We start from the raw sequence: 27,778 nt of genomic DNA, 5'->3' as shown, positions 1-27,778 counted from the left end.
TCATTCCCTGCCAGAAAAAGATCCGCGTCGGGTAAATAAAACGGGGGGTCTGGGGGGCTGCAGCACTAGTAGTGAAAAACCAATGAGGGTTTACAACCCCTTTAACCACTTCAATACCCGGCCATAGTAAAATGACATCCTCTACTTTGAGGCATCATTCAGATATCATTCATGTAGTGTGAACACAAATTTAATATTCCTCATGTGCTCACCAGTGGGATCTTTTGCTTTTCCCTTTCAGGCTGTTTAACATTTTTTTTTATATATATATATAACAAACAGCATTTTATATTTAACCACTTAAAGACCAGCCCTCTTTTTCAGACTCTGTGTTTACAAGTGAAAAACAAGTTTTTTTGCTAGAAAATTACTTAAAACCCCCAAACATTATACATTTTTTTCTAACACCCTAGAGAATAAAATGGCGGTCATTGCAATACTTTTTGTCACACCGTATTTGCGCAGCGGTCTTACAAGCGCACTTTTTTTGGACAAAATCCACTTTTTTGAATAAAAAAAATAAGACAACAGTAAAATTAGCCCATTTCTTTTTTAAATCATGAAAGATAATGTTATGCTGAGTAAATTGATACCCAACAGCTCATGCTTCAAAATTGCACCTGCTCGTGGAATGGCGTCAAACTTTTACCCTTAATAATCTCCATAAAAAAAAAATTCTACAGGTTGCATGTTTTGAGTTACAGAGGAGGTCTAGAGCTAAAATTATTGCTCACGCTCTAATGATTGCGGCAATACCTCACATGTGTGGTTTGACCACCGTTTTCATATGCGGGTGCTACTCATGTATGCGTTCACTTCTGCACGCAAGCTCTTCAGGACGGGGCGCTTTAAAAAAAATTTTCTTTCTAATTTATTTTACTTGATTTTATTTATTTTTTCACTGTTTTTTATAACAAAAAAAATTGGGTCACTTTTATTCCTATTACAAGGAATGTAAGCATCCTTTGTAATAGAAAAAAAGCATGACAGGTCCTCTTAAATATGAGATCTGGGGTCAAAAAGACCTCAGATCTCATATTTGGACTTAAGTGCAATAAAAAAAAAAAAAAAAAGTGTCATTTGAAAAAATGACAACAGAAAAATGGCCCTTTAAGACGTATGGGCAGAAATGACGTTTTGACGTCGCTTCCGCTCTGCTATAGTATGGAGACGGGTGGGGGCCATCTTCCCCTCACTCGTCTCCATACCCAGCCACGGACAGGTCCTGATCGCCTCCGCCGCTGCCGACGGCTCCGTTAAGCGGCGGAGGGCGCGGGATTGGGGGTGGTCTCTCTCCCACCGCCGATAACAGTGATCTCGCGGCAAATCCACCACAGGGACCACTATTATCGTAAACAGAACCGCTGGCGGAAAAGATGGATACCTCGGTTGTGGCAGCAGCTGCTGCCGTTACCGAGATATCAATTTTTAAACTGCCGACGTAGAATGGCCCAGTCAAAGCCCAGACCTAAATCCAATTGATAATCTGTGGCAAGACTTGAAAATTGCTGTTCACAGATGCTCTCCATCCAATCTGACAGAGCTTGAGCTATTTTGAAAAGTAGAATGAGCACAAATCTCACTCTCTAGATGTGCAAAGCTGGTAGAGACATCCCCAAAAAGACTTGTAGCTGTAATTGCAGCGAAAGGTTGTTCTACAAAGTATTGATTTAGGGGGGCTGAATACAAATGCACACCTAATTTTTCAGATATTTATTTGTAAAAAACATTTGAAAACCATTTATCATTCTCCTTTCACTTCACAATTATGTGCCACTTTGTGTTGGTCTATCATAAAACATAAAATCCCAATATAATACATTTTGGGAGAGGTGATCAAATACCACCAAAAGAAAGCTCTATTTGTGGGAAAAAAAAGATAAAAATTTCATTTGGGTACAGTGTGGTATGACCGCGCAGTTGTCATTCAAAGTGCGACAGCGCTGAAAGCTGAAAATTGGTCTGTACAGGAGGGGGGTTTAAGTGCCCAGTAAGCAAGTGGTTAAAGTGGAGTTCCACTCGATTTTGTGTTTATTAAGTCAGCAGCTACAAAAAGTGTACACACTCGCCTGTCCCACGGTCCAGCGATGCGGCCACCCGAGCCCTTGGTTCTGTCCAGCGCCAGCATCACAAGTGTGGGCACCCGGTTGTGATAGCTTGCAGGTGTCTGAGAAATTGCCAGAAGTTATCAGGCTGATAACAGAGCTACTGAACAGGAGAAAGCCATGGGACTCAGTGATTTGGAGAGAGATAAGAAAACTCTGCAGATAGATGTTCCCAGCTCAAATTTTATAAATCGGGTTTACGTCCACTTTTACGGTGTTTTCATGCATTATGATTGGAGACAGTGGGCTGCTCTGCAGGCTGCAAGATCTGTTTCAAATCCATCTTTAAAACATCTTCACACTGGTAACCTCCCTGGGTGAACAAAAGCAGCTTGGTTTTCATATACTTTCTTCATAAAAAAAATTTCAATGGAGTTTCTCCCCCTTTTTCTTCAAATCGTACCGATTCTGTTTGCAGTTGGAAAGGAAATTGTAAGCAGCTTCATGATAATTATTGCACTAACTAGCTCTTTTTTTGTATTTGCACACTCACAAGAAGAGCAGAAAAGTTGCATGCTGCTGTTTGGGGTTTGATCAGTATTCCAATGACCTGTCCAGCATACAACAAATCAGTGCTCGTCATGACTTTTTTTACACTGTGCCTAATGTCAAGCTCATTCATAGTAATATGTAGGGTCAGAGATTGCACAGCTTCATAGCTGTGTAGTAGGCAGCTTATTAGGGAGTGTTCTGCAGATAGAGACTACACAGGCTACAAACATGAATCATTTGTTTTAAGATACCTAATCTCGGATGAAAGATCATTTTTCAAGACAATAGATTTAGGATAGAAAAAAAAACATGGCAGCGGTCCTTAACTCATTATAGATTGTATCTATAGTTCTGTAAATGACAAAAATAAATATCTAAATGCACAATAGAAAATAAATAAATATTACTTCTGCCACCTGACGTATTTTGCATTTAAGTGACAAATGTTCTTTTCTGTATGCCAGATGATATATAATGCTCTTTAGCTAATGTTGACATTCACTCCATCCTGCCAGAGCAAAGCTAGGCAACTTTTTTTGGTTTACCTAATCCACCTTGGTCAAGGACTTACCCCCGCCTGTGATTGGACAGTTAATCGACCTCTGTACACTTCTGAGGTCATCCCTCTATCCTCCTGTCTGCAAGCTTGCAGTGTAGTGTGTTTTTCTATGCTGCCCCTTTCTGACCCAGTGTGTTTTGCTGTTCAGAATTACAGGAGGCTATTATATTAGTTTGTTAGTTTAGTTTGCATAAACTTACTTTTTATCAGGGGTAAATTTGCATTTTTGACATTTGCCTATAGACAGGCCATAGTGAGAAATTTGCACGATTCTTCCATCAACACTGACAGCTGACAGTAGTGACGGGAATCGGCAATTGTCTTCTCCAGGCCTGGGAGCGGGCGGGGGGAAGCCGTACCTGCCGGGATGAGACAGTGATTATAATTACAAGAGAATCTGGTAGGCCGGTTGCACCCAAGTTGATCGATCAACTGGGTAAATTCAGCCTGCCCATTAAGGGTTCAAATCTCGTCCGGTTCCTGCTGAACCAGCCAAGATTCGAACTGTGTATGGCCGGCCAAAGTTGTGTTTAGATTTCAGAGTACCTCTTTGGTTTTGTACTGTTACTGTTACTTTTGTACTGTTCTTTAATGTGTTGGGTAGCTTTTTTATTTTTGGTTATTTTTTTTTTTAATTTTATTTATTTATTTTGCACAAATGCAGGCTACTTCTAGAAAGAGAGGATGTGCTGTACATACGTTGATATTAAATCCGTTTCTTTTAGCACTGTCTGTCAAGTGTACATTACCAGTCAGTTAAAATGTCCTTGATTATGAGAAACGCCTCTCTTTGTGTAAAAATTGGTACAGGGAGGAGGACAGCTTCTTTATTATAAATGAATGATGTAAATGGACTCTTCCAATACAGTTACACCTTGTATAAGATTATTGCTGGCCAGAAAGGAGCAGGGTGTGTCGCAAATATGCAGAATATCAGAAATACTGAGGAGATCGATGGTATGCCATGTCTCTCCTGTTAGAATGATCTCTCCTCCCACACAAAATACCATAAACAGTGGGGGGGATCTGAAGGAATGGATCCTTGCCTTTTTATACTGTCTAATGCTCATCAGAAAAGGGATGGGCAATTACCACCAACCAAGTAAAGTATATGTGTCTAAATAATTGCAGCTGGTGCCAAACCTTTTACCAACAGTTTCTGTTAGTGTATACATGTGTACCATTGCTTCTTCACACTCCTTTTCAGAATGAATGATAAAACACTTCAGAGGTCACCTAAACTTTCACAGTTGCTGGAAACAAGGTTCTGCATTCTCTGAATTTGGAAAAGCGTGAGTTAGGCCTGGCTGTTAAAAGGCAGTAGCTTTAGAGATCTGAGCTCCTCCTGCATCAAACTGTTTGCCTGCACTTGTCCTCCTGTTTGTGTGCACTTGTCCTCCTGTTTGTGTGCACTTGTCCTTCTGTTTGCGTGCACTTGTCCTCCTGTTTGCGTGCACTTGTCCTCCTGTTTGCGTGCACTTGTCCTCCTGTTTGCGTGCACGTGTCCTCCTGTTTGCGTGCACGTGTCCTCCTGTTTGCGTGCACGTTTCCTCCTGTTTGCGTGCGCGTGTCCTCCTGTTTGCGTGCGCGTGTCCTCCTGTTTGCGTGCGCGTGTCCTCCTGTTTGCGTGCGCGTGTCCTCCTGTTTGCGTGCGCGTGTCCTCCTGTTTGCGTGCGCGTGTCCTCCTGTTTGCGTGCGCGTGTCCTCCTGTTTGCGTGCGCGTGTCCTCCTGTTTGCGTGCACTTGTCCTCCTGTTTGCGTGCACTTGTCCTCCTGTTTGCGTGCACTTGTCCTCCTGTTTGCGTGCACTTGTCCTCCTGTTTGCGTGCACTTGTCCTCCTGTTTGCGTGCACTTGTCCTCCTGTTTGCGTGCACTTGTCCTCCTGTTTGCGTGCACTTGTCCTCCTGTTTGCGTGCACTTGTCCTCCTGTTTGCGTGCACTTGTCCTCCTGTTTGCGTGCACTTGTCCTCCTGTTTGCGTGCACTTGTCCTCCTGTTTGCGTGCACTTGTCGCCCTGTTTGCGTGCACTTGTCGCCCTGTTTGCGTGCACTTGTCGCCCTGTTTGCGTGCACTTGTCGCCCTGTTTGCGTGCACTAGTCGCCCTGTTTGCACAGAGCAGGTAAGTGTGTGTGTGTGTGTGTAATATATATATCTATATATCCTTTTAATATCACTTCAACTCAGGAATTCAGCCACTTTGTAAAATCTGGTGAACTACTATGGGTTAATGCCATCGAGGTGCATCTATGGGTTAATGCCATCGAGGTGCATGCCATTGTGAACTTATCTCTTTAATTTACAGTTTACATTGTTACTGAGCACTAAAAGTACAACTATTGCTATACTTTCCATGCTCCAATGCTGGTCCTTCTGGTCTCAGCTTCATCAGCTGCAAAGTCACATGAAGCCTCTATGCCTGGCCCACTGCCCAATCACAGAGTGCTTTGTATTATGTGAACAAGTACAAAAGTCACAAAATACAAAGCCTTCTGTGAATGAACATCAGATGGGAGGGGTGAACAAAGATGCTATATATGAGAAGATAGCGGCTCTCCAGTTAGAGGACTAGGGGTGTAGTGACAGCTGTACTCCCGGTGCACAATAAAGCTGTCAGTTGTAAATAACCCAGATAAGTCCACAAGGTGACCTGCATATCATTGTACATAACTCATAGTAAGCTTGCAGATTTTACAGAGTCGCTGAATTCCTTGCATTCTATGAATGCCGACTGTAAGCATCTGCCTGTGGTCAGTGTGCTGAGCTAAAGCTGCTCATGCAGAACCCCATCAGTACACAGAAGATTGTGGCCATCACTGTAGTGACTGCCAACTACTACAGAGATTTTCAGCTTCCTCAGCAGTCCATCATGTATGAACTATGCATACTACTTTGCAGAGATAGGGCTTAGAATAGTCATTGTTTTCTTACACTTTAAAGAAGTGGAAAAACATCCTATATACTGCAATTAGCTTAGGTAAAATAGCGTTGGATTCAAAGTCTGTGTCTTATTGAGCAGTTAAGCTGTCTGTAAATGGTGCCAAGTCAACAGGTGGCCATACTGTCCAAACAAACTGGGTCTAAGGAGGTATGCCAAAGCATAAAGGGGCATTTGAAACAGAACGCTGTTCATTTTGAAGGGTACCACAATATACATAGACCTTGCATCTTTTTGTGCACCACAGTGCATCTGTGCTTTGTGGTGTGCTGCCTTGAAACTATGGGTCATGTCCTTTTTTTTTCCATTGTGCAGCCTTTTGGATATGTATGTCAGGAACCCTCTATATATACTAAGTTTTTAATTTTACTAATGATAATATGCACTCTTTTCATACATGTCAAGTTTGACTTAAAGCTAAGTTCCAGTTGCTTTGTTGCATGGTTAGTGCGGCAAAATCTTTGCAACCACCTCTTTTGTACATGGATTCTAGTTATGGCTGTGAAATTTCCAAGGTAGGGTTTCCCAACGGTGAAAACGGAGGACCGTATATGTGTTGATAAGGCCACTTGTCGCTATCAGAAGCCTGTGTGGCATGATGACAATGCAGGAGCACATTTGGGAGACAAACATAATAGTGAACAAGGAACTTCCTGGCAGGATCATCATGTATTATTTTTATGAAAGCTGCAGATTTAAAAATAAAATGACTTTTTAGAACTATCATAATGAAGCTTCTGTGAGATTTTAGTCATTAGACTTTCAAGAGATCACATGGTCTCAAGTTTACTGGTAGAAAAGGTAGCTGCAGAAGTAGATCCATTAAAAAGATTACAGAAGGATGTTGTTTAATAAATAGTAAGGATTTATTTTTTATTTCAAATATTTAGAGATTTTATGGTTTGCAGTATTTGTATGCTATGAAAACACTGCCAAATTTTGGCTTGATCTAAGGCCTATTTTGTCAAATGACTTAATCCATCATTTAACAGCTTTTAATATAAACATGATGTTAAACGGTTTCATAATGTAACTAGTGAGTGGACTGTTTTTATTTAGGTTAAGCATACAAACATAGCCATTCATTTTCCCAGTTGTGTATTGATATTAACTAGTCGACACAGCAGAGGCTTCATTTCTGAGCAGAGTTAAATATATAATTTATTTATTTTGGCCTGTGTATCTTATTTGAAAATACATGTTAAAGGAGGGCTGACATTTTGTGTTTCTTTAAACTTGCTATCATTCTATTAAAATAAAGAGTAAAAGTTTGTCTGCTAAGTGTTATAGCCAACTTGTTTCTCTGTTTGAGACTGAGAAAGTACATTCCTAAAACAAGGCCAGTTTGGCCCGGTTTCAGTTATAACAGATCAACAATGGCAAGTAAAAATAAGCATTATGATTCAGTCTTGTCCATAATTCTCTCAGCTAAACGGGCTACAAAATATATAGACAGCCCAGTCGGCTATCAGCTTGGAACATCCAGTACAATGGGGGGATCATTTCATGCCATAAAAGCTTTCCATTCTCTTGATGAAGTGTCTGCTAGTTTTTAGTGAGTCTCTGCTAACAGCTTTGACACATGAGTGATGAGGGGATGGGGTAGTGCTTGGCATGATCAAAACTCTGGCGCGTTTATGAAATGTCAGGCAATATGCCGTCACTTACCCATGCTTTGATGCTTCTATGAATATCTTGGGTGTCTTCATTCATATGTCAGTTTGGTAGTAGCCCTGCGTAGTGAAAGTCCTGGTTGGAAGATCAAACACTTTTGCACTTAAGACATTCTCAGGAGGTGGCATTATGTTTAAAAGTTGGTTTGTTTGACGGCTTAAGATGGCCTTACGCAGACCATGGGTGGGATGGGCTTACCACTCAACCCACACAACCCGTGCTAGAGGAGTCTCACTTCTAATAGCCAAATCGGTACATTTTGAAATGTGTGAAGTACTTACAGATCCACAGGGTCAATATGTGTTTATGCATGCCAAACTATATGGAGAACCGTTTTCTCCTTATGGCTTTCTACATACCGCCCCCGTTTTGCATAACTGCAGTAATGGAGGGATTCACCTTCATGACCCGTTACCCCAACATACCAGCGGTATGGATGGGGGATTTTAGTACCACCTTTTGTCCAGCCCTAGACAAGCTTCAGGCTACACAGTCTTCGAGGTCCGTTACTGAAAAGACATTATCCAAAATGATATCCGCCTTCCACTTGGTAGACACATGGCGCCATAAGTTTCCAGAGGCTAAGGCATATTCCTGCTTCTCCTCCATTCACAATTCCATGTCATGTTTTGACTTCATCCTTCTATCACGCTCCCTAACACCGCGTATTCTTGACACCGATTTTTGCCCCAGACCATTATCTGACCATAGTCCATATTGGACTACCCTAAGTATCCCCACAGATAAACCTACAAGGCCCTGGCGCCTGAACCCATTCTGGCTGTCCCTATTGCCGGAAGATAATGAACTCCAAAACCTTTGGGAATGTTACTTTGTGGAAAATAATCAAACTGCTCCTTTTTCAGCAATTTGGGACTCCTTTAAGATATATGCCCGCACGACTTTATCTTCTTTGATAAATAAAATCAAGTCGGACTCAGCTGACACTTGTAATAGGGCGGTTGCGGAATTAAATTCCACAGAACAGGAATATGCCTCCAATCCCACTCCAGACATAGCTGCTCGTCTTAAAATGCAAACTAGAATAGTGAATCAAATCCAATTCTCCAAAGCTAGACAAAAGCTCTTTTTCACCAAACAAAACTTATTTGAACATGGAAAAAAAGCAGATAAGCTTTTGGCGTACCTGGTGCACAGGACAGACTCCCAGTGGTTATTACCTTGCATGGTCCGGAGGGCCAACAGATTACGGATCCAAATATGGTGACAACTAGGTTCAGAGATTTCTTTGCGGATTTGTATAAGACAAAAATGACAGGCTCCACAGAGCTGAGAGAGGACTTCTTCCGCAGAGTTACTCTTCCCAAATTGACAAGCGAACAAATTGAGCTCCTAGAAGCACCCATAAATATAGATGAAATAGCTACCGCTATGGCGAGTTTTGCTAGATCCAAATCCCCAGGCGCGGACTGTCTCCCTATTGAGTTTTATTCCCAGTTTAGTGAACTAATTACCCCCAAGCTACTCAAGTTATACAACCACTTATTTGAGACATTTACTCTTGCGCCGTCCATGAGAGAGGCCACGATAGTTCTTCTTCCTAAACCGGGGAAGGATCCAGGCTACCCAGAGTCTTATCGACCTATTTCTCTACTCCAAGTAGATATAGAAATCCTGGCTAAGATACTATCCTTACAACTAAATCAGGTTATACTTTCACTGATACATGCATACCAGGCGGGCTTCATGCCAGGCCGCAATACATCTTTTAATCTCCGTAAATTATATATCAATTTACAAGCCAAACATTCAGAGATTGGTTCAAGAGTGATCATGACCTTAGATACGGCCAAGGCATTTGACTCGGTGGAGTGGGAGTATTTGTGGAGCTGCCTGGAGAGATATGGCTTTGGACCAAAATTCATTAAATGGGTACAACTGCTATACCAATCACCTACGGCTAAGGTTGTAGCTAACGGATGGACCTCCGAGCAATTTAATCTCAGTAGAGGCACAAGACAGGGCTGCCCTCTGTCCCCGCTTCTTTATGCCTTGGCTGCAGAACCTTTGGCCATTTCCATCCGGGCGGATCCGGAAATACGGGGTCTAGAATCGGGTACCCTCACAGAAAAAATCAGTATGTATGCGGATGATACGCTATTATACTTAGCGGATTCGGGCCCTTCCTTACAGACGGCATTGCAAACCATTGAACAGTTTGGAACCTTCTCTGGTTTGAAAATTAACTGGGAAAAATCCCAAATCTTGTCAGTCTTCCCGCCGTCTGAGTCGCAGGCCAATTTACCACTCCAACGGGTTAGTACCGTAAAATACCTAGGGATACATGTGTCTAGAACACCAGCTGAATATATTCAATTAAATATAGAACCTCTAATATCCCATATAAAATCCAAACTTAAGATCTGGGCTCGCCTCTCATTAGGGGTATGGGGCCGTATAAACCTAATCAAAATGATCCTTTTACCTAAAATACTATATGTAATCTGGCATACTCCAATATACTTACCCCTAAAATACTTCAAAATTATTGAGGCCCTCCTTAAACCGTTCGTCTGGGGGTCCAGTAGACATAAATTGGCATGGCAGGCACTTAAAAACCCATCAGATCTTGGAGGCACTGCATTACCTGACTTTAACCTGTATTATGTAGCGTCCCAAATGTCCCAACTTTATCATATTGACAAGACAGATAGAGACAGGTTTCTCCAACTACTTTGTTCTAAGCGAACTAGATGAACTAATGATCCCATATACGCGATAGTGGTAGACTCCAGTAGTACAGAACCACATAGCCAAACTAAAACTCTATTATACCATTATGGCAAAATATGGGATATAGCTTCGAGGAAACTGGGGATTCCTCAATATAATGATTATACCCCACTATGGCTTAATAAGAACATGCCTGAGCTTATGCAGATACCAGATGTGGATCTGTGGACCACCCATGGTATCCTCTACTTCCATCATCTTGTTACAAATGATATTGTTAAATCCTTCGATAATCTTGCAGAAGAATTCACTCCCTGTCCATATGTTGTATAAATATTTACAAGTCAAACATGCGGTTCAAACGCAATTCCCAATCTCCCTTCCCCAACCCACTCCTAACGTCCTTATGGCAATAGTAAAGGATACAGACCCCCGAAAATTAGTTTCAGCATTCTACAATATCCTTCTTACCCCCACAGCTTCTAAACTTGCATACGGTCTCAAGCCCCATTGGGAAAGAGCGATAGGATCTTTAGAGGATGAGGATTGGGAGGAGGCCATGGAATCCCCCAAGGCAACTTCACCCAAACTATCTGATAGATTGATACAAATTTATATACTTCATCAAGCATACCTCACCCCCCTTAGGGTGGCTAGATATAGAAGCTCCCAGTCTGTTCTATGCCCAATGTGTGGGAAAGAGACGGGCACATTTATTCACTTATTGTGGTCGTGCCCCCAAATACAGGGACTATGGGCACAGGTGGTGACGTTCCTACACAACAATATGGGGTCTACAGCAACACTAGACCCCAAATTGTGTCTCCTTGGGATACTACCCGACTCTGTTGACAAATATACTAAGACGTTCTATGTTCTTAGTGCGAAAAGTGGATGAGAACCTTGCCCCCGAGATTCTCCGAGTGGAAGGTGGAAATAAATAATACATTACCATACAAAAAATTCATATATACCAATAGAGGATGCCCCATGAAATATAACAAAATTTGGGATAGATGGTTACAAGACTCGGATACCTGTTCATAATACAACCTATACATTGCAAGATGGATAGATTTAAAGTTACAGATGGCCAATATTACAGGTTGTATGCACAAAACAAATAGTCACACCTCTGTACAAATCTTTATTCTGTATTTGTAAAGTACACGCTCCGGCAAATATATGATAGGAATTAAATTGTTATTTACATATACTCGGATTGTAAACTATGTCATAACATGTATGCACTATGGACAAATTAATAAAACCTTTTTTTGTTTAAAAAAAAAAAAAATGGTTTGTTTATGGTATTGAAATGGTGACACCAAGAAAGCTGAAGGAAGAATCGGCAGGTTGAATTTTTTTTTTGCCTTATAATCCAAACTATATTGTGCAGATCAGGGGTCTTCAAACGTTCAAAACAAAGAGCGCGTTTACTGTCCTTCAAACTTTAGGGGGCCGGACTGTAGCCATTGGGAATATAAATTGTCCTTGGGTCAGTGGGAGTAAACAATGCATTTTTGGTAATAGGGGGAGGAATATTGCTCCATCATTGGTGTCAGTTTGAGGAATAGTGCCCCATTGTTGGCATCAATGCAAGAAATAGTACCCCATAGCTGATGTCAGTTGCAAGAATTGTGTTCCATTTTGGTGTTAGTGGGAGGAATAGTGTCTTGTATCTTAAGGCAAGCAAAGCAGTTTAAACCACTGGTGTAAATAAAGCAGAGGTTTGAGGACACCTAGCCACGTTGGACATCCTATTCCAAAACCATGGACATTAAATATACATTGAACAAAATTATAAACAAAACACTTTTTCCCTTATCGTCTTTCAGGACAGCAAATGGAGAGAGTGGCTCCACCCACTAGGAAACAGGAAACACAAACTCCACCATATTTTAAAAGGAGGCTTCTCTCCACAGCTCATCAGTTTTTATGTTTCCTCCGGCAAGGGAACACCTAGTAGGGGCCAGGGTCTCTTATGGTGCTATCCTGAGAGGCCAGGCTGCCTACCCCACCATACCTATTTTTTTTCCTCCAGAGAGTCCGATCCTCCCACACTGTGCCACATGGTTGCTGTTAAGTGGGCTCCTTTTTCCTTTTCTTTGCTCAAAATGAGCTGGACCGGTCCTGGAGCCGATCCTTAGGCTGCAGCAGCTGTTCGTTTTGAAACCGCGTAACAGCGTTACAGGCCGCCGCCATCTTGGTAGAGGCAGAGTAGAGCCTCGGCCGGCCGGAAGTGAGGTATCCGGCAAGGGGGCGGCACTAGGAACGGGCGCATCATTTCCGATCGGCGATGGCGCAGTGGACGAATGGAGGAATGGTCCTGGTGCCTATATTGCCGGTTCCGATCCGGCGCAACGGCGTTTTTGGACTCCGGAACCGGCGTTCGCCACTGATTGAAGCAGCACCACTATGGATTCTGTGGCAGCCGCATGTGGGACAGGCACAGGCACCAGCAAGGCCCAGGTAAGAGGGTATGGAGAAACTATCCTGGTTTCTATGGTGCCCCTCTCACAAATGTTTTTTTTCCCCCTTGGTGGCTGGGGCCTGTCTGGGCACAGGGGGTTAACTGCTGTTCTACCTGTGCACCTGTGGTGAGTCCGTTAGGAGGAAGCTTTGGCTTAATTAGATGCTGGTGTTTTCTCTTTTTGTCATTTTTTTTCTGGCAGGCTAAGAGCTCTGAACCAGCTATTAAAAAGATGTCCCTCATGTAAAACGAAGTTACTAGAGGGTTGGAAGAAGACTCTATGCAAAATTTGCATTGACGCCTTAGTCAAGGAAGAGGCTTCTTCTGCGTGCAGCGCATAATCGCATCAGTTAAGAAGGAGCTAGATGCTACTATACAGGCTTTTCGCTCCTCTCTTGTAACACCAGCATTAAGTCAGGCAACTACCTCAGACCCCTCTCAGGACTCACACTTAACCCTAACGGTAGAGGCTGAGGCTGGCCCAACTACCCAAAGGGGACATTTCCCCTCACACTCTGGAGAAGAGGAGGAAGAGGCAGATGCACCTTCAAGATACAACCTGTCCTTGGAGCAAGTAGACAGTCTGTTGAAAGCAATATATGCAACATTGGGAATGGAGGAAAAAAAAAAAGAGAATTATCGCTGCAGGATCGAATGTATGAAGGGCTTAGTGAAGCAACAGGTCTCACTTTCCCTGTACATTCGGTAATCTTGGAGACCATTAAGAAAGAATGGGCTGACCCAGAGAGAAAAGCCTTTTTCCCAAGAGCTCACAAGAGGCGTTTCCCTTTTAATGATAATCCTGAGTCACTTTGGAATAAAGTTCCGAAGTTGGATGCAGCTTTTTCCCAAGTATTCAGGTCAACAGATCTGGCATTTGAGGACATGGGTACTTTGAAGAATCCTATGGTAAGAAGGCGGATCAACAACTTAAGAAATCTGTTATTTGGTCCTGAGCTAGAGTCTATCTTAGATAGAACAGCTGATAAGAAGAAATCCTTTCCTATAAAAAAGAAAAAACAGCCGGTTAGGCGGTTTTTTCGGCCTCAAAAAAATCAGGAAAAAGGTAATAGGTCCCAAGAAAAAAGAAAGAATTGGTCGGCGCAAAGAGGAAAAGGCAGAGGGAATGTCCTTTTCAATCCTCCTATGCCAGCCAATAAAACACAATGACTTGGTGGTGCCTGTGGGAGGAAGGCTTCAAAAATCCCTTCCTCTTTGGGCAAACATAACAAAAAATCCTTATATTTTGGCCTTGATAGCCCAGGGATACAAGATAGAGCTGTTGGACCTTCCTCCAGAGAGGTACTGTGTAACAAATCTGCCAAGAGACACAACAAAAGCCCTAGCCATGAAGAACCTGTTTGGGGATCTGATAAAACAGGGCGTTGTGGTTCGGGTACCTCCGGAGGAAAATTACCAGGGGTTCTATTCCCATATCTTTCCCTTACCTGGACAGCCTCCTTTTCTTTGCCCCTTCCAAGGAAAAGTTACAGGAGGATTTGATCAAGGCTCGCAATCATCTGGAGGCCTTAGGTTGGATTGTAAACATCCAAAAATCAAATTTCAATCCAGCACAAAGGGTCCAATTTCTGGGGTTTCTGATAGACTCAGTAGACCAAAAGATCTTTCTTCCAGAAGAGAAGAAAGTAAAGGTATTGCATGCAGTATCCAGCCTTCAGACGAACCTGGAGGTATCAGTCAGAAGGGTTATGTCAGTACTGGGAACCTTGACCTCAACTATGCCGGCCATTCAATGGGCCAGACTCCATTTCAGACCCCTTCAGAATTTTCTCTTAAGGATTTGGGATCACAGTCCAGAAGCTTTAGACTCAAAGGTAAAACTTCCCACCAGGGTAAAAAGGACCCTTTGGTGGTGGAGAGATCAGGCAGTGCTGTCAAGAGGTTTACTCTGGTCCTTCCCAACAGAGAGAAGGATAACGACAGACGCCAGCAGTTCGGGATGGGGAGCACACTGGGGTCAAGACATAGCTCAGGGAGTTTGGTCCCCAGTGGAAGCAGGAAGGTCATCAAATTGAAGGGAGTTAAAGGCAGTCACTCTAGCCTTGGTTGCCTTCTCTCCAAAACTTCAGGGGTCCCACGTGCAGATACTGTCAGACAACGCCACCACGGTGGCATAACAAACAAGGGGGCACAAGGAGCGGTTCGCTTCTACTGCTATCTTGAGAGATCCTAGAATAGGCAGAGAGGTATCTACTTTCCCTGTCAGCAGTGCATCTCAAGGGCACGCTAAATGGAGTAGCAGACTTCTTGAGCAGACAAAAAATTCAGGAGGCAGAGTGGAGTCTGAATCCAGAAATATTCACTCTAATCACCCAGACGTGCGGGTGCCCGCAGGTGGATCTATTCGCATCAAGAGAAAATGCGCAGCTCCCTCAGTTCTTCTCTTTGCACCGAGACAACGAATCGATAGGGATATATGCCCTGGCACATCCTTGGAAGTTTCAGATGGCTTATGCCTCCCCCCTTTTCAGCTAATTCCTTTGGTATTGAGGAAAATACAAAAGGAGAAGGTGTCGGGAATCTTGATCACCCCGTATTGGCCAAAAAGGGCCTGGTTTTCGTCCATTCTACTAATGTCAGTCAAACCATTCTGGCAACTCCCCCTCAGACAGGACTTACTACTTCAAGGTCCAGTGTATCATCCGGATATAGCAAGACTAAGTCTCACTGCTTGGTACCTGAGGAGCAGTTGTTAAAAAACAAAGGTTTGTCAGAGCCTCTAGTATCCACTCTGCTTGCTAGTAGAAAGAAGATGACTAGAGATATCTACGCTAAAGTTTGGAAAATCTACAACTCTTGGTGTCGCTCGGCAAACCGGAATTTAGAAGACATTGTGTCGGTTCTGGAATTTCTGCAGAATGGGGTAGACAAAGGGCTGGCAATTAGCACTCTTAAAGTACAAGTGGCTGCCCTAGGAGTATACCTGGATCGACCTATTTCCTCAGTTCCGTTGGTCACAAGATTTTTCAGGTAACTTACTAGATCCAGACCAGTTCCCACTAGACACTTTCCAAGATGGGACCTGACAGTGGTCTTACAAGTACTCACAAAAGATCCTTTTGAACCGTTAGAGTCAATCTCTTTAAAGAATTTAACTCTGAAAACGGTATTCTTAGTGGCAGTTACGTCTGCGAGAAGAATTGGAGAACTTCATGCTCTTTCAGTTAAAGAGCCATTTATGTTGATTCACCCAGACAGGATTGTGCTTAGAACATATCCAGGGTTTTTACCAAAAGTGGCATCAGTCCATAACAGGTCGCAGGAAATCATCCTGCCAACTTTTTGTTCAGATCCTTCAGGAAGTAAGGAAGAATTATTTCATAATTTAGATGTAAGAAGAACTTTATTACATTACTTAGAAAAAAACAAGGGACTTCAGGTCTTCAGACTCTTTATTTGTTTTGTTTTCTGGCAACAGAAAAGGAAGGCAAGCTTCAAAGGGATCAATTGCCAGATGGTTAAGAATGGCTATATCAGAAGCTTATGTCCAGTCGGGTTTGTCTCCTCCTCAGGGAGTTCGAGCACACTCTACTAGAGCTCTAGCCACTACATGGGCAGAAAAAGCTGGTGCCACCCCAGACCAAATTTGTAAGGCGGCTACGTGGTCAAGTTTTCTTACGTTTGTCCGTCACTACAGATTGGATCTTCTGTCAGCTGGTGATCAGTCGTTTGACAGAAAGGTCCTGCAGGCTGTTGTCCCTCCCTAGTTGGTAAGTGTCGATTATCCTCTCATGTGCTGTCCTGAAAGACGATAAGGGAAAATTCAAGTTAGACTTACCGGTAACTTGTTTTCCAGGAGTCTTTCAGGACAGCAAACTACCCGCCCTTCATGTTATATATATATAATATTTATACGTATATGGAAGTGTGTGTGTGTATGTATGTATGTATGTATGTATGTATGTATGTATGTGTGTGTGTGTATATATATGTGCTGTGAATTAACCGTATTATGATTATGTGTTCCAGCTTGGGCTGGAGGTACTCTACTACAACTGATGAGCTGTGGAGAGAAGCCTCCTTTTAAAATGTGGTGGAGATTGTGTTTCCTGTTACCTAGTGGGTGGAGCCACTCTCTCCATGTGCTGTCCTGAAAGACTCCTGGAAAACAAGTTACCGGTAAGTCTAACTTGAATTTTTGTTTGCCCCTATTTATCATGAGCTGAACTCAAAGATCTACGACTTTTTCTATGTACACAAAAGGCTTATTTCTCTCAAATATTGTTCACAAATATGTCTAAATATGTGTTAGTGAGCACTTCTTTGCAGAGATGATCCATAAACCTCACAGGTGGGGCATATCCAGATGCTAATTAGACAGCAAGAATATTGCACAGGTGTGCCTTAGGCTGGCCACAATAAAAGGCCACTCTACAGTAAAATGTGCAGTTTAATCACCTAGCACAATGCCACAGATGTCACATGTTTTGAGGGAGTGTGCAATTTGCATGTTGACTGCAGGAATGTCCACCAGAGGTGTTGCCCTTGAATTGAATGTTCATTTCTCTAAAAGGCGTTTCAGAGATTTTGACAGTACATCCAACCGGCCTCACAACCGCAGACCACGTGTAACCACACCAGCCCAGGACCTCCACATATTTGTGAACAATATTTGAGAGAAATAGGCCTTTTGTGTACATAGAAAAAGTCATAGATCTTTGAGTTCAGCTCATAATAGGGTCACACACAAAAGTGTTGCGTTTTATAATTTTGCTCAGTGTAGATTTGGTCCCCCTTTTGCATCTGTAACATCCTGTACTCTTCTGGAAAGGCCTTCCATGAGATTTTGGTGTGTCTGTGGGACTTTGTGACCTGGCGCACAATCCGCATTCCAATTTTATTAAAAGGGGTTCAGTAGGTATAAGGTCAGACCTTTCCCACACTGCTAAAGTGCACGTTTTGTTAAAAAAAAAAAAAGTTTAGCATTAATAGTTGTTTTGCTTTGTGTCTTTTAAGGTTACTTTGTGGTAAAAGTAAGACAGCAATAATATCCTCTGTAGTATATTCATGTGCTTTGGTTTACCAAACAAAAATGCTTTACCTACAAACTATGTACAATTTTAGGAAACAATACAAGACCTACAAAGCGTTACAAAAATATGCATACACTATACACATGCACAAGCTACCTATCCTTCCTAGCAAATGAGTGTAGACATTGTATGCAATAGGAATAGGGATGCACTAAACAGTTACTTAACTTGTTTTTTCCTGGTGATGGAGTCTAATTTATTTTATTCATGACCTCTCCAGACTGCTCCTTTTTAGAGTCCTGCAAAGCTAGTTCTTTGTCTCCAGTACATTGCTGTGTTCAGTTCCTTTGTTCCCTCCCCCTATTTCCTGCTAATTTCACTTCCTGCTGCATTAGTTCAATGAGCCAGTCCAACAAGTTCATTCGCATATGAATAGGGGAAGCCTAGCTTCTTAAAAGAATGCATGGTAACAGAAATGTACTATTTTGAATTTCTATGCTATAAAAATCACTAAAATAGCCATAGCAACACAATAGTGCCCTTCACTGTTAACATCTGAATTACATAATAACCTTTAGGTCATATGGTATATGTGCGATGGTCAGGTATACCCACATTTTTGACCATATTCGTCGGTTTAGAGGTGGATAGAAGTAATGCAACATTCCACAATAACTATCTCCAAGGTAAAGAAAACCTGTTATGTGTAAAGTATGTGTTTCATTGATTTGAAACAAGTATAATATAGAAATGGAATTGCAACTTTTCCCCAGCATTTTCAGGAGACCAATTATGATGGCCCACATTTTTTTTTCTTAATCAGGCGTTTTCCTAATATGCATGGAAGTGTGGATGTGCATGTTGGATAAATGAATTGCATCTTTTACATGTCTTTAGGTCATTGTGTGTGTATTGATAGTTTAAAATAGAATTGTGACCAGGTATGGACATTCAAATATTTTATATATAACCTTCAATAAATAGACTTTAAAGCAAGTCTCGACTGACTTCCGTAGTTAGTCACCGTGGAGCAATTCTTCCTCAAAATTAAAGTTTGATCCCAACACTTTCCTCTCTCTCCTCTTCCTGTACCCCCTGCTTCATGCTTCCAATAGAAATTAGAAGGCAGGCAAACTGCTGAGTCACTACTGATAAGGAGTGGAGCTGCAAAGAGAAAGTGAAAAAAGCTTCAGCTGCAATTTTTTTGGTATAAATTATTCTGTAATTTAGTGGCTGTAGCTACATAGGTTAGTTAGGCCTTGCTTATTTACTGCTTGTTTTTTAAATTTACAAACACAACTCAAAGCCATAAATGTTATTTTACTTTTGCGTAAAGTGGGTAAGGACTTCTGTTAGCTTTTTACTGAAGTTGGAGAACCCGTTGTGAAGGTTTTTCCTCAAATTAGGGGCATGGGTTTAACTGGGACTGGAAAAAAATTAGGGGCATGGGTTTAACTGGGACTGGAGAACGCAAACCATAATCACATCCTTAAGATATTTTACCCCTTCGCAGAGTGAGTGGTTCAGTCCACCCAAGCCCTAATTTTGGATATTTAGAAAATTTTAAATAATCTTCATCCTTATCGTACACATCCATCATGTGGACACTGGAAAAAAAAAACTCAAGTTCACCTACCTGCGCCAAACACTATACCTGAATCTCTCAGTGGGATTTATATACTTAACCACTTTAAGACCAGGCTTTTTTCCTGACATTTGTTGTTTACAATTAAAAATCTTTATTTTTGATGTAAGAACACAGATTGGTTAACGCTGTACTTGTACCATCATTTATGATTCATAAGGAGTCTAAATATCTCAAATGTCCTTTTTATTCTTTTTTTTTTTTCTGTATTGTCAATATGCTGTATACCAATAAAGAAATATTGAATAATAAAAAAATCTGTATTTTTTGCTAGAAATTTACTTACCCCCCAACATATTTTTTTTTTTTTAAGCAGAGACCTTAGAAAATAAAATGGCGGTCATATAATATTTTATTTCACACTGTATTTGCACAGCGGTCTTTCAAACGTGATATTTTTGGGAAAAAATACACTTTAATGAATTGAAAAAACTTAGCCCAAATTTTTTGTATAATGTAAAAGATGTTACTCCAAGTAAATAGACACCTAATATGTCATGCTTTTAAAATTGCGCACACGCTCATGGAATGGCGACAAACTACGGTACTTAACCACTTCCCACCCGCCGTATGCAGAATGACGGCCGGGAAGTGGTTCTGTTATCCTGACTGGGCGTCCTATGACGTCCAGCAAGATAACATGCCAGCGTGCGCCCGTGGGGGCGCGCAGCGCGGCGATCGCAAGTGCGGCATGTCAGTCTGACACCCCGCATCTCCGATCGTGATAAGAAGCCTCTGTCAGAGGCTTCTTACCACGTGATCAGCTGTGACCAATCATAGCTGATCATCGCGTGAACCAGGTATTGCTGGTAAACGGCATTCCTCGGTTCGTGCTGACAGGGAAAGCCGATCGGCGGCTCTCCCTGTCAGAGGAGGGGGTCTGTGCTGATAATCAGCACATTGATTATCAGCACAGCCCCCTCAAATGTACAAATCACCTGCCAACCAGTGCCCAGCAATGTAAAAACAATAAATTCTGCCAGTGCCCACCATAGTGCCAATCACTGTCCAGCAGTAACACCTGTCAGTACTTATCAGTACCTCATCATCAGTGCTGCCCATCAGTACCGCCTATCAGTGCCCATCACAGCCGCCTGTCAGTGCCACCCATCGGTGGTGCCCATCAGTGCTGCCTATCAGTGCCCATCAATTCTACATATCCGTGCCAACTCATCAGTGCCCATCAGTGCCGCCTCATCAGTGCCCATCAGTGAACGGGAAAACAAAATTTTATGACAGAAACTAAAAAAAAAACATTTTTTTTTAAAAATGCTGGTCTTTTTTAGTTTAGAAAAAATAAAAACAGCAGAGGTGATCAAATACCACCAAAAGAAAGCTCTATTTGTGGGAAGAAAATGATAAAAATTTACTTTGAGTACAGTGTTGCATGACCGCGCAATTGTCATTCAAAATGTGACAGGGCTGAAAGCTGAAAATTGTTCTGGGAAGGAAGGGGCGTAAGTGCCTGGTATTAAAGTGGTTAAAAATCACCAGGATACTGATTTAGAGTTAGAGGAGGTCTTGTGCTTAATCTTTATTGCTCTCGCTCTAATGATCGCAGCGATACCTCACATGCATGGTTTGATCGCTGTTTACATCTGCGGGTACGACTTGCGTATGCGTTCACTTCTGCGAGCCAGCTCAAATGGAATGGGGCACTTTTACATTTTTGTTTTTCCTCATTTTATTTTATTTTTACTGTCCCTTAATTTTTACTTTTTTATTTTTTTTGGATCGCTTTTATTTCTATTACAAGGAATGTAAACATCCCTTGTAATATAAATAAGTATGGCAGGTCCTTTTTATGGTCTTTTTGACCCCAGATTTCTCATTTTACCTTTTTTTTTTTTCCTGCCGTTTTTTATTTTTTGCGCTATAAACGGAAAAAGACCGAAAATTTTGAAAAAAAAAGATATTTTCTACTTTTTGTTATAAAAAAAATCCAATAAACTCAATTTTAGTCATAGATTTAGGCCAAAATGTATTCGGCCACATGTCTTTGGTAAAAAAAATGTCAATAAGTGTATATTTATTGGTTTGAGCAAAAGTTATAGCGCCTACAAACTAGGGTACATTTTCTGGAATTTACACAGCCTTTAATTTATGACTGCCTATGTCATTTCTTGAGGTGCTAAAATGGCAGGGCAGTACAACCCCCCAAATGACCCCATTTTGGAAAGCAGACACCCCAAGGAAATTGCTGAGAGGCATGTTGAGCCCATTGAATATTATTTTTTTTTGTCCCAAGTGATTGAATAATGACAAAAAAAAAAATTACAAAAAGTTGTCACTAAATGATATATTGCTCACACAGGCCATGGGCATATGTGGAATTGCACCCCAAAATGCATTCAGCTGCTTTTCCTGATTAAGAGGATACCACATGTGTGGGACTTTTTGGGAGCCTAGCCGCGTACGGGGCCCCGAAAACCAATCACCGCCTTCAGGATTTTTAAGGGCGTAAATTTTTGATTTCACTCCTCACTACCTATCACAGTTTTGAAGGCCATAAAATTCCCAGATGGCACAAACCCCCCCCAAATGACCCAATTTTGGAAAGTAGACACCCCAAGATATTTGCTGAGAGGCATGTTGAGTCCATGGAATATTTTATATTTTGACACAAGTTGCTGGAAAGTGACAATTTTTTTTTTTTTGCACAAAGTTGTCACTAAATGATATGTTTCTCACACAGGCCATGGGCATATGTGGAATTGCACCCCAAAATACATTTAGCTGCTTCTCCTGAGTACGGGGATACCACATGTGTGGGATTTTTTGGGAGCCTAGCCGCGTACGGAGCTCTGAAAACCAATCACCGCCTTCAGGATTTCTAAGGACGTAAATTCTTGATTTCACTTTTCACTGCTTATCACAGTTTAGGAGGCCATGGAATGCCCAGATGGCACAACCCCCCCCCCCAAATGACCCCATTTTGGAAAGTAGACACCCCAAGCTATTTGCTGAGAGGCATGTTGAGTATTTTGCAGCTCTCATTTGTTTTTGAAAATGAAGAAAGACAAGAAAAAAACATTTTTTTTTCTTCTTTTTTCAATTTTCAAAACTTTGTGACAAAAAGTGAGGTCTGCAAAATACTCACTATACCTCTCAGCAAATAGCTTGGGGTGTCTACTTTCCAAAATAGTCATTTGGGGGTTTTTGTGCCACCTGGGCATTTCATGGCCTCCGAAACTGTGATAGGCAGTGAAGAGTGAAATCAAAAATTTACGCCCTTAGAAAGCCTGAAGGCGGTGCTTGGTTTTCGGGGTCCCGTACGCAGATAGGCTCCCAAAAAGTCTCACACATGTAGTATCCCCATACTCAGGAGAAGCAACAGATTGTATTTTGGGGTGTAATGTCACATATTCCCATGGCATGTTTGAGCAATATATCATTTAGTGACAACTTTGTGCAAAAAAAAAAAAAAATTGTCTTTTTCCCACAACTTGTGTCACAATATAAAATATTCCATGGACTCAACATGCCTCTCAGCAAATAGCTTGGGGTGTCTACTTTCCAAAATGGGGTCATTTGGGGGGGTTTGAACTGTCCTGGCATTTTATGCACAACATTTAGAAGCTTATGTCACACATCACCCACTCTTCTAACCACTTGAAGACAAAGCCCTTTCTGACACTTTTTGTTTACTTGCAAGAAAATTACTTTGAACCCCCAAACATTATATATTTTTTGAAAGCAAATGCCCTACAGATTAAAATGGTGGGTGTTTCATTTTTTTTTTCACACAGTATTTGCGCAGCGATTTTTCAAACGCATTTTTTGAGGAAAAAACATACTTTTTTCAATTTTAATGCACTAAAACGCACTATATTGCCCAAATGTTTGATGAAATAAAAAAGATGATCTTAGGCCGAGTACATGGATACCAAACATGACATGCTTTAAAATTGCGCACAAACGTGCAGTGGCGACAAACTAAATACATTTTTAAAAGCCTTTACAGGTTATCACTTTAGATTTACAGAGGAGATCTACTGCTAAAATTACTGCCCTCGATATGACATTCGCGATGATACCTCACATGCATGGTGCAATTGCTGTTTACATTTGACGCCAGACCGACGCTTGCGTTCGCCTGTGCTCGGGGGCAGGGGTGCTTTTTTTTTTTTCTTTATTATTTTTTTGCTTTTTTATCTTATTTTTAAACTGTTCCTTTCATTTTTTTTTTTTTTTTTTTTTTAATCATTTTTATTGTTATCTCAGGGAATGTAAATATCCCCTATGATAGCAATAGGTAGTGACAGGTACTCTTTTTTTTGAAAAAATTGGGGTCTATTAGACCCTAGATCCCTCCTCTGCCCTCAAAGCATCTGACCACACCAAGATCGGTGTGATAAAATGCTTTACCAATTTCCCAATGGCGCTGTTTACATCCGGCAAAATCTAAGTCATGAAATGCTCGTAACTTCCGGTTTCTTAGGCCATAGAGATGTTTGGAGCCACTCTGGTCTCTGATCAGCTCTATGGTCAGCTGGCTGAATTACCGGCTGCATTCTCAGGTTCCCTGTTGGGACAGGAAAGCCAGAGAAAAACATGGAAGACGGTGGGGGGGGGGGCATTCCCTCCCACTGCTTGTAAAAGCAGTCTAGAGGCTGACCGCCAGCTGAAAAGAATGATACCAAGATGATACCTAAACCTGCAGGCATCATTCTGGTATAACCACTCAAAGTCCAGCAACATACCAGTACGTTGCTGGTCCTTGTTGGGCATATATTGTAATCTTTTTTTTTTTTTTTTTTTCATGCAGCCTGTGGGCTGAACGAAAAAAAGAGATTGATCGGTGGGGATGCCCACCATTAGAATACCTCCCTTCATCCACCCACTTCTAATGATAGGCATACATGCACCGTTTATATATGCCGAAGCATGGGGGCATCCTCCCGCAAAAGGTAGGAGCAAATCGCTCCTCCGCCCCTGCTGCCCCCATGCTTCGGCATATATCACCTCCGCTGGAGGCAGGGCTTTATATATCGTGGGAGCAAACGCTGTTGCTGTCAAGATAAATAAATCCGCACTGCAGCTGAATGGCGTACCTGAAGACAAAAAAATTGGTTAACAATAAAACACCGTAAACGGTAAAGTATAAAAAATTGCATACCTGAAAAGCAAATATAATAAAACATTGCAGAATAGAATACAGTAAAAAAGAGCAGAAGAATAGAGAGAGAGAGAGAACAATAAAACGACAACTATTTTTTTTTTTTTTTATTTTATATATTTTATTTGTGTTTTTTTTACACTTTTTTTTGTAACTGTAACTTTTGTAACTGTAACCGGTTCCAGGTTCGGGTCTCTCAAAATGCGATGGCATCTTGGGAGACCCTGTGAAAGTGCGCCTAGTCTGTGCAATGCTGTACCCTACGCTAATACTCAACTAGTGTATAGTAGCGTTCAAAGCATTCACCAATGCAAAGACCAGGATTGTCAGGACAGGAGGGACAATAATAGCGTGTGTCACGCCTATATCCGCGCTTGCTGCAGACACAACATCTTTTTTGGGGGGGTTCGTTGGGTAGGGGTACTCAGGAGGACATAAAGAAAATGCCTCTAATGCAGCCAACTGCATTTGGTTGGGGATGTAAATGGGGGAAGTACGGGCGCTGCAGAAGTGGTGGGTTCCCAATTAGGATTGGCGAATGCAGCAGGAAGGGCATTATGGGCATGACGGGCCTGTGTTTGTCTTCTTCTTGGTGGCAGCGGGACACTACTTGTGCTTGCCACCTCACCAGCTTGAACTGCACTTATGGGACTCGCCACGTCACCAAGTGTTACTGCAGTGCTGGTTTGACTATGACCGGGGTGTACTAGGCCGCTGGTGCTTGCCAGTTCACCAAAACGCTACCAAAAAAACTGTTAGCGATCACAGGGATCAGGCCTGACTCTGCGAACGCTGCAGTTATGCGTTTAGTGTTTTGTAAGTGTCAGTGATCGATCGATACTGCACTTGGGTGGGCCGGGCAGAGGGGCAAAACGCAGGTGCTAGCAGATATCTGGGCTGATCCCGTTAACACTGCATTTTTGGGAACCCTAAACTGCTGGGGACGCTAGTATAGATCTGATCGGATCAGCTATCGATCTGTTCAGATACTATACCACCAAGGGAGGTGTATGGTGCGTGCGTGCGTAGGTGTTAGCAGTACTGGCGCTAACCTGACGTTGCCTGGGACGACGCAGACTCTATCTGACCCTAAAACCTAAGTTATATCACCACCGTGCCATCCTGGAGCTAAACCTTTATTCAGTAATAAACGGCGGGTGCCCTGACACTATAAAAAAACTAACTAACTAACCAGCGTCATCCGTAACAGTTATACGGTGATCACTGGTGAAAGGGTTAACTAGGGGGCAATCAGGGGGTTAAAACATTTATTAGATAGTATATGGGGGTCCCTGTCGCTATAAAACACTGACGGCGAACCTAAATATTTATCTCCCTAACTAGCGTCACCAGTGACACTAGTACAGCGATCAGAAAAATGATCACTTAGTGACACTGGCGACAGGGGGTGATCAAGGGGTTAAAACTTTATTAGGGGGGTATCCTAGACCCAAAGGGGGCTAACACTAACTGCCCTATCACACTAATGCCCCGTACACACGGTCGGACTTTGTTCGGACATTCCGACAACAAAATCCTAGGATTTTTTCCGATGGATGTTGGCTCAAACTTGTCTTGCATACACACGGTCACACAAAGTTGTCGGAAAATCCGATCGTTCTGAACGCGGTGACGTAAAACACGTACGTCGGGACTATAAACGGGGCAGTGGCCAATAGCTTTCATCTCTTTATTTATTCTGAGCATGCCTGGCACTTTGTCCGTCGGATTTGTGTACACACGATCGGAATTTCCGACAACGGATTTTGTTGTTGGAAAATTTTATCTCCTGCTCTCCAACTTTGTGTGTCGGAAAATCCGATGGAAAATGTCCGATGGAGCCCACACACGGTCGGAATTTCCAACAACACGCTCCGATCGGACATTTTCCATCGGAAAATCCGACCGTGTGTACGGGGCATAACTGTCACAAACTGACACCAATGCAGTAATCAGAAAAAAAAAAAAACTGCTTTGTATCAGTGTGATGGGGGGTGTACAGTATGCCTGGCATGTTCTACTGTGTGTGTAGTGTTTGTGCACTCACTTGGATGTCTTCTCTCCTCGGCGCCGGAATGGAAAATACCGAGCCGAGGAGCGATGACATCACTTCCTCCGCTTCTGTTTACTATACAGAAGCCGAGGAAACATTTCATTCGCCGCAGGCACTGGGTGGGGGTCCGATTGGACCCCCTGCCCCTAGGCAGGCAAGGACGTACAGGTAAGTCCTTATGCCTGCCCGTGCTATTCTACCGACGTACATCGTCGTGCGGCGGTCGGCAACTGGTTAATAAACACGCACTCACCTGTCCCACAGTCCAGCGATGCGGCCGCTGGAACCCTCGCTCCTCTACTTCTCTCCGCAGTGCTTGCATCACTACTGTGGGCACCCAGCTGTGGCAGCTTGCGGCTTCGCAGCTGGGTGCACACTGCATGCCCTGGCAATCTTCTGTGACTTGTCCCAGAAGATTGCTGGAAGGAGGGGCCACCTAGACAGCCCGGAGCGGAAGTGGGAGCTGGGTTCCTGTGAAAACTAAGTACCCGCTCCCCCCCCCCCAAAAAAAAAAAAAAAAAAAAGACATACCAAATGTGGCATGTCAGGGGGTCAGGATTCCTTAAAGCGGAAGTTCCACTTTTGGGTGGAACTCCGCGTTAAGCACGAGAGGCGGAAGTGACGGTCATTTCCGGTGACATCACACGCTGCCTGTGCAGTCCAGCGCTCCATCTTGGTTCCATCCTGGTTTGTCCTACACAGGGAGCCAGCGATCGGCTCCAACATGAAATACAGCTGAACCTAGTCCACTGACTGGTACACCAGCTGCATACAGACTCACCCCTGCAGTATACTTCTGATGATTTCAAGTACTCAAAATGTAAGTGGTTTTAAACTTTGTTGTATTAAAGGCTATACAGTTTTACACTTAGAAGTTGCCTTTGCTTCTGTTTCTATTCGCATGTTCCTGGTGCGCGCATCTACTTCCCTGAAGAGGCTTGCCCTGAGTATTAATCTATCCACCCTTATCTCAGGATCCAACAATCCGATAGATTGCAATGACTCTGGTTTCTTCCCACCCCCTGTTTATAGAC

General features: G+C 42.5%; 1 protein-coding gene across 1 annotated transcript in view; it reads left to right on the top strand.

Moving 5' to 3' along the window:
* CEP120 (centrosomal protein 120) overlaps positions 1-27,778 on the top strand; it is a 182,028-nt gene that overhangs the window by 122,242 nt on the left and 32,008 nt on the right. The gene's annotated exons all lie outside the window — the stretch shown is intronic.

This window comes from Aquarana catesbeiana, linkage group LG01 (genome assembly GCF_042186555.1).
Source record: "Aquarana catesbeiana isolate 2022-GZ linkage group LG01, ASM4218655v1, whole genome shotgun sequence".
NCBI lineage: Eukaryota > Metazoa > Chordata > Amphibia > Anura > Ranidae > Aquarana > Aquarana catesbeiana.
This window is presented reverse-complemented; position numbering and strand designations above follow the sequence as displayed.